Genomic DNA, 8,797 nt, shown 5'->3' on the forward strand with positions numbered 1-8,797 from the left:
TTCTGATAAATGGACACACATAGGAAACAATAGGCGTATAAGGACGTTGTCTCTATATTTCCAAATGTAGCTGTCTTATTGACTAGAATCTATTTTATTAAGTTTTATTGTTCTGGCATCTTATAAGCATGACTTGATGTCTGTGTTGGTAAAATAAAGTGGATAGGTCTTCATCTCCATAGACAAAAACAGGAATCACTCATTGTGTTCAATCTAGAGTCTTTTGTAAATGAAGGAACTTTTACAAACAGGACACAACCCCCCCCCCAATCCTAGCCAAAACACGATTTGTCCCCCCCAACGTAGGTAATGTATTACAGCACAACTTTTGGTGTGTCCCCTTCATAATTGCCCTTGAGAAAATGTCATGACATTGTCCCCCCCAAAGTATATAACAAGATTTTCTCATTTTGTCTTCTAAATTGTGGCCAATGGGTCTTCAGTCAGTCCCCTGGCTCTCAGGGGTTGTCACATCAAACAACACAATTGTTTGCTTCGGAACTTCTACGCAGTTGATTTGGAGTGACCTTTTATATAATTTACTCTAAGCCTAAGACTAACCCTAACCCTTAGCCTGTAAAGCATTACTTCTCCAGAAATCAATTGTCATTCCAAAAACAGAGTGATGCAGATTGGGGGAATATAAACACAGTATTTGTGCTCAAAACATAGGTAATAAAGAGAGTACAACTTCCCCTACATTCATAGCTGTAGTGCACAAGAAACAAATGATTGTTATCTTTTTGGTTTATTTGGCAGTATGAAAATGCAGTGCTTCTATGGCACCCACAATGTTTTGTCTGAGCTGCACATGACTGTAACACGCGTGTTAACAGAACGGAGGCTAGGGATCGTCTAATGAGATCAGATGCATCGTGTCCAAAACAGACCAGAAGGCCATTTATCACTATATTCATCAAGCACTGTGTGTAGACAGGTTCATTACCATCAAATTAGTGCTAGAAATCATGGCAGAGCTCTGAAATGATGTGGAAAGACAGAGCTGATAAGATTAATGATAAATACATTACCCATGTGCTAGCTTAGCCCGGGCATGATGGATGGCGTAGGCATTAGTGGTGTGGTAGTATGTAGCACTGATAAGATGAATGATGAATAACATGGTGTTGTTTTAGCCATGTGCTAATCTGATGGTGCAAAACAGGCCAAACACCTCATAACATAAACTGTTGTCAACACAAAGCCAAAACCTTGTTTGGAAATACTCCTGTGATTATCGGAATATTTCAACGGGGACTGTGGTTGTTGAAGAACAGGTGGAAACGTTGCTCCATACCGTCTGCCTTCGTGATTGGTGATTACAGGTCTAAGGACAAGTCTATTAGCCCCTCCCCATTTAAATGTGAAAATATGGATTACATTTTTATCATGTGATCATACTGTATGTCCATCTGATAGGAATACACTAATCTCTAGACTGAGACAGGCTGAATATTAGAAGACTCAACCCTAAAATATGAAAATCTGGCTGAAGTTCAAATTAGACAGCTGGTCTCACAGTAAAATATATAGAAATAGCCATAGAAACAGACAGACATGTTTAAAGTGTAAGGCTGAGCTACATGAGTGTTATATGGGGCCAGTCGGTGAGCCCCTCTGCCTAGCCCCAGACTGGCTGTCACAGTCCACAGGGTTTAGTGTGACAACTAATTTCTGTCATGGGGGGAAAGAGAATGGAATGCTAACAAAGAGCCTCTGCCACACGTAGTCTGAGGAGCTGCCTTGGGCTCTGTGCATCTGCCATTGAGATGGGAGGGAGGGAGGGAGGGAGGGAGGGAGGCAGGGAGGGAGGGAGGGAGAGAGGGAGGGAAAGAGGGAAAGAGGGAGGGAGGGAGGGAAAGAGGGAGGGAGGGAGGGAGGGAGGGAGGGAGGCAGGCAGGCAGGCAGGCAGGCAGGCAGGCAGGCAGGCAGGGAGGGAGGGAGGGAGGGAGGGAGGGAGGGAGGGAGGGAGGGAGGGAGGGAGGGAGGGAGGGAGGGAGGGAGGGAGGCAGGCAGGCAGGCAGGCAGGCAGGCAGGGAGGCAGGGAGGCAGGGAGGCAGGGAGGGAGACATCTTTTTTTGTTGGTTTGGTTTAAAACAACTGAGAAAGGTTTAAAATAACTACAATAAAGACCACAAACAACCTTTTGTTGGATGTTTAATGGGGGGCAGGTCTAGGCTAGACCGGGGAGAACTGTTTGAAGGTGTTTGTCCTGAGCTCAGCTGCCTGGGCTCTAGGGGGCGCCGTGAGTTCATGCCACGGTCAGATCCACTGCTCATCCCTCTAGCTGAGACACAGGCTCCAGTTTAACCATAGCTTCTTTCCCTCCTTCCTTCCTTCCTTCCATTTTTTTTACCGTGAAGAAAAAATGCACTGATCTTATATTACTTGGCTGAGACACACATTATCATCTATCATTTAATGTAGTAGAAATGTTAAAGACATAACCTTAAGGAAAGAAAGGTCAAATGTACATTCAGTATGTAAAGTTTTGATTGAAGTCAGATGGATGAAAAGGTGTTTCTCTCCATCAGGGCCAATAGATACAAAAAAACACAATCTTCTTTGTTAAAACTTTGTATCCTACATGCCTTCACTTACTTGATTTGCGGTACACTTTTCGAGTGTTTAATTTAGGCTGGGGGGGCTGAAAGCTACTTCTAGCGGGGAACTCAGGTAAGTGGCAAACTTTGGTGCTGTAGGAAGTGGTTTGCCTAGTAATTATGAGGAGATGAAAGTGTCAGCAGGAGGGTGATAGCCTCTCTACTCCAACCTCCTATCTCCCACCCAGCCATGCCATCTCTCAATACGAAGGCAGACATGCGAGAAATTAAGAGTGGGCCAGTACCAATCACTGCTGTTAACAGGCCATGTGGTCACAGGAGGAGAACCGCACACACGTGCTGGCACGTGTGTACACACAAATACACACAGACATGGAATGTGAACAGTGACTCACACGCATAGCCTGTATAAGTGCACACACATACACACGGCCAATACCTGCACTCTAAGCAAGAGAAGGGGAGTGTCCATCCAAGAGAATTTCATCTGTGTAATGGTCAATTGTTCAGACAGCGTCTCTGGCCCATTGGCTTCAGTGGTCAGATTCAATTTCAGCTGTGTGATTGTTGGACAACGTGCCATTAGCAGTCGTCCATTTCTTGCCCGTGGACACTTTAGGGGTCCAGCCAAATTTAAAGGCCAATTGAGTTTTAATATGAATCATGCTGGGATGGTGAAGACACATCCCTATGCTGTAAATTAACACCTCCAAGTGCACAGAACCATGTGCGCTGGGCAGATACACACCACGGCACATATTCTCACATTCTTAAGTATACAGAATTATACATGCACACACTCTATCTTTCTTCCTTCCGCTCTCTCCCTCGCTCCCGTGCTTGCTCACATACATACACCCCGTAAATATGCACTTTCCTTGCATTCGTACACACGCACAAACACAAATGTGGTGTACGTGCATCATTTGCGATCCATCTTTTTATTGACAGAACGATAAACATCTGCCAAAGGAGCAGTTTCATGAAGCAGACGAGCTTTAGGAGTTTTAGAAGTGATTCATTTCCGCTGTGTACAAAACTGCTTCATAGCTCAAAATTTTTTGGACTCACTCATATCTTCACATACCACTGTCTTTCCACCTTTCTTTCTCTCTCTCTCTCTCTCTCTCTCTCTCTCTCTCTCTCTCTCTCTCTCTCTCTCTCTCTCTCTCTCTCTCTCTCTCTCTCTCTCTCTCTCTCTCTCTCTTTCTCTCTCTCTCTGAATCATGAGCCAGAGAGGGATTCCCATTATCCTAATGGGAGAGGTGATGGTGCCCTCCAGCCACGCTCCGATTGGCCATAGAGCTGTACTTAGACACAGCACCAGAGTTCACTGTGAGTTCATTGGTGTGTGTGCATATGTTTGAAAGAGAGACAAGTGGGTAAGACATATGGATAAAGATGGAAAGAGAAAGAGAAAATCGAGATGTATAGAGCAAGATGGAGTGATGAAGAATAAGGGCTATGTCGGACAAGTGTATGTTGGCTAAAAACGAGGACTACAAAATGCAGAAATTCTGACCAGTTACAATTTGAGTCCTGGGAAATAAAGCACGTCCTTACTCTCTCACACACCTTCTTCACTTACACTTTCATGTAGACACACACTGATACACATACGGTACCTGGACCTGTCTTGGACGCCTGCTTGACTCCAGCTGCCATAATTAGCTGTGCTGTGTTATGTGCCATTGTAGATAACATTTGTTCTAAACAAACTAACATGCACAGATTGTAATACTACATGAATATACCAGAGGGTAGATGAGGAAGTAGCCTAGATGTAAGTACTTTTGTTGGAACCTCTAAGCCTGGAGAGACAAACATGAAATGTGGTTGAGCTGATTTTGTCAAACTCACAAAACTACACATGACCCATGCCACTGAATTATAAGCTTCTCATTGGTGTAACTGGCCTGTCAGTAGCATTGGAAGGTGGTCATCTATTGAAACTGCAATAAATGTCCTTTATACATACAATCACAGTTCTATTGGTGTTTTCTATTGCTTTGTTCCTATTGCATTGAGGATGCCCAGACTTGCAATGTAAAAAAACCTTCTTGGATACCCTGTGCTATTACTGGTAGCTCATGTCGGCCTTAACATAACTGACCCAGCCTCATGACAAACTTTCCTCAGAGACCTCTCATAACATGGATTCTCGGCTATTGCTCTCAGCTAATCCACACCCAGACATTGTTTAAAACCCATAAAACAAGTTTTTTTTTAGGTCATCACTCTCCTTGTGCTGATGCAGGTTTGTAAGCAACAGGCATTAGAATGCTGGGAGATGTGGGCATTGCATGTTTTCTCCATGTTGCATGTACAAGCAATGTTTATATCGGGCTTTCATCTGTGTTGCTTACGTGTGAACTGCATATCTGGACCGTGTGACATTGCAGGTTCGGCGTGTGTGGCCTTCTCCTGGTTTCTTCACGTTCCGCAGCACTGTTCGAAAGCTACAGTGTTCCAATGGCCGCTCCAATCGCACCGTAACTGTAGGAATCTCCACACAGTGACCTTTAATCCCAGCTCCATCAAAAAGGGCAACTCGTAAAATGGATTGACAGGATTTCTGGTGTGAAGAATGTGTGGACGTGAGCTAGGCCAAACACATGTGCTCATGAGAAGTGTTACATTTTCTTGACCACCATTTTGGTCGATGAATGTCGCTTGAAATCAACAATTATAACATGATCTTCAAGTAAAATGTGCTATAGTCAATTGAATACTAACTCATCATAAAGTGGAAGGATATAAAGTACTGGTCTGATCAATGACAATACAAGATACTGAGTCATCATCAGTAATAACAAAACAGATCGTTTGTGATATGGTATTTCATTGGTGAAAGTAGGCTAATTGTGCTTTTGATTGTTTTGAGGCGTAATCATAGGTCAGCCAGGTGATAGGCTAACAGATCAGTAATGTGGCTACACTCAACTCCCCCAAACATTTCTCAGACCGTGGGTTTCCCTTGCATGTGATGGGACAGTCCACTTTCCCAGCATCGCTGCCAATTTAAACAGCACGCTGAACAGAGCAATCAATGCCGAAATCCTGCACCTGTTTGGGTGACACAAACAGGGATACGTTTTCCTGGTCTCCGTGAGCGGTAGGTCTCACTGGGCACGGATCACCATGGCTATTGTGACGTGACAGTATCAGCATGCGGGGCTTAAAGGGTTAACACCGAGTCGTGTGTGAGATCATGTGTGAGTCCAAATGTCAGATTAGAAATCACACATGTGTTTTACATGTTAAAAGCTGATCCTCCATGATTACCTAACTCAGTCAGTTAAGTTATAGACGTTTAATACATAAATAATATTGAATGGAACCACCAAAATCAAGATTATTTGTTCTTATTCATCATCTGTGATCAGTTTTTTATTTTTGTTATCCATTTTCATGTAGTGGACCAGACATCAAGATCCATTCTAGCATAACCCTTTTAAATGGCCATCAATTAATTGTTTACAACCTAATTTGCAACAATTAAACTGAGAAAAGTAATTGACTCGCCAACATGAAAAAAATACAAACGCCCTGTGAAGTTCCTTTAGTTTCCTGTGCCAAATTGTTTATTCCATTAGACATAGTTAGGTGAGAGCAAGACAGACAGTCAAATGAAGGCACCGAGGAACATTGGGGATTGGTCATGGAGCGAATTTAACAGACGCTCTCCACAGACAGGACTGCACACAAAAACCAGCTCAATCTTCATCTCACACACATACTCCATTTCATATGAGCAGGGCTTGTTCAGGAGTAGTGTTGGGGGTCAGAGGTTAATAGAGGTCAGTTGACCCTGAGCCTAGAGAGCAGAGGGCCTCCTCGACCTTGCCACGGTGTTCAGATCCGTTACCGCGGTGAAGTCTAGACGTCCGCGGCTCTCCTTTCGCCTCCTCGTCCATCTGGGTGTTTGATCTGTGGCCTGCCTCGGCCTCTTTCAGCATGCGGCTGTTTCGAGAGTTTGTGAGGTGGACTATCTACCTCACACAGAGACACATGTGCATGCGTGTGAGGAATCAGGGTCTTCAGGGTCCGTAAGAATGCATGTTTTTGTGGCAGACTAATTAAGCATTGAAGCACTGAAACAGGGTTCAGGCTGTAGTGCAGAATGACAAGTGTTTCACAACACAATTTTTTACACACAAAAATCCATCATGAAGGGCACAAATTAAAAGGAAGAGTTTACGATTCCTGTCTCAGTTTTTTCTTACTAGATTTACAGATATAGAGATTTTTTGTCTGTAGGTATTTACATGTCAAGACTGATGATGATGTGTGTGTGTGTGTGTGTGTGCGTAAGTGTGTGTGTGTGTGTGTGTGTGGGGGGGTCTCCTTGAGCACCCGGATGTGAGTCTTGAAGTACAAAAGGATAACTGTAAAAACATCTATCAGATAGGGTGTGTGTGCGTGGGTGGGTGCTGACGAAAAGTGATCATTAGCTGTGACAAATGGGATTCCAAGCTGACTTCTCTGTTATTGATCAGGAATGAATGATACATCCCCAAAGTCTGAGACGTGATTCTGGGTTTGAATCATCAACTACAGAAGAGACACTTGCACGGCAGAACCCAAAACACGGGAATGATTCCAGTCTGTATTCTTTTAAAGTAAAATTCTTCAGAGTGACGGAATATCCAATGCTTCTGTTTTGTATATTAACATGAGACGGACATAAAAGTTGGAAAGTGAATAAAAATATATACACAAAATAATACACAATAAAAATATAAACTTGTTTGAGAATGTTCGGGCACCAGTGGCACAAACCTGTCTTTACCATGTATGTGTATGTGTTTGTTTCTACCAGACCCTTTGATGTCCACCACTAATGCCTTGTCAGTTCTGGACTGATGGAGATTATTTAGATAAACACACTCATTAGTCTGTGTTATCTGAGAGGAGAGGAGCGTGAGAGACCAGAGTGCAGCCGTCATGCCTGTTAGTGCTGTTTGTGTGAGTTTGTGTGTGCGTGCATGTGTGTGTGTGTGTGTGTGTGTGTGTGTGTGTGTGTGTGTGTGAGAGATATAAAGAGTTTGTGTGTGTGGGGGGAGGGATAGTTGGTTATCTAGTCTTCTATCCAAAATAGTTCTTTTGGGTGGGGGGCTAATGTCTAATGCAATTTGATGCCAAATTCAACATGAATTCCCTTACATCTAAAAAGGAACTGTATTCAGCCATCCTGGCCTCCCACAGCCTTCTGGAAGAGAGGATGAGAGGAGGAAGGGAGGAGGAAGAGAGGAGGAAGAGAGGAGTCTACTGGCCTTACTTTCCCAAAAGTGTGGATTTGGATGTGTGTGTTTCAGTGGGTAGGGGGTAGGGGCGGGGGTGTATTGTACATCATTTTGCTCCCAGAGGGAAGTCACTACTTGCACCCAGACCAGTGGCGGATCTAAGGGGTGGCAATGGGTGGCAGCGGCCACCCCAATAAAAAATACTGCCACCCCCAATTTTTTTTTAATGCATTTAGCAGACACTTTTATCCAAAGTGACTTCCAAGAGAGAACTTTACACAAGTGCATAGGTCTCTTATCATAACAACGAGAGATGCCCCAAACATTGCGGGTAGCCAAAAAGTGAAGCATACATTGTGAAAAAAGTCCCAAAGGGAAGAACCATAAGAGCATGTAGTGAAACAAGTTACAATTAAACAACATGAACCTCAATCTTCCCATGGAAAACTATTATTTGTACATTACAGAACAGTTCAATAAATAATATCAATGTTGGTGTTTAATTTAAACACCAATGTTCTAGCCTAATCATTTACCATAGGGAGTACTGTACCCCCCTACTTTGGGTTTGATTCGCCTCCAGGAGGCCACCCAACAACTTCCTTCTGCCACCCCATTGCCACTCCGAATGAAAGTCTCTAGATCCGCCCCTGACCCGGACACAGAGAGGTCCTGAAAGAATACATGCTCCAGAGTACACACAACCTCAGACTGGGGCGACGGTTCGGCCCACAACAACCCGAAGCAGACAGCCAAGACAACAATGGAGTGGCTTCGGAACGAGTCTCTAACTGTCCATGAGTGGCCAGGCCAAATCTACATACTTAATCTTGGTCCAGCACACACTCATAAAAAGCAGATTAAGCACCTGTACAGCACATGGAGTGTGAACACACGTACACATACACACAACATTGGGCCTCCCACAGTAACTGTGGCTCATGTTCCTATCACCTACTGATGTTTTTCAGTACATAGTATAAGTGA

The sequence above is a fragment of the Hypomesus transpacificus genome, chromosome 11 (genome assembly GCF_021917145.1).
Source record: "Hypomesus transpacificus isolate Combined female chromosome 11, fHypTra1, whole genome shotgun sequence".
Classification (NCBI taxonomy): Eukaryota; Metazoa; Chordata; class Actinopteri; order Osmeriformes; family Osmeridae; genus Hypomesus; species Hypomesus transpacificus.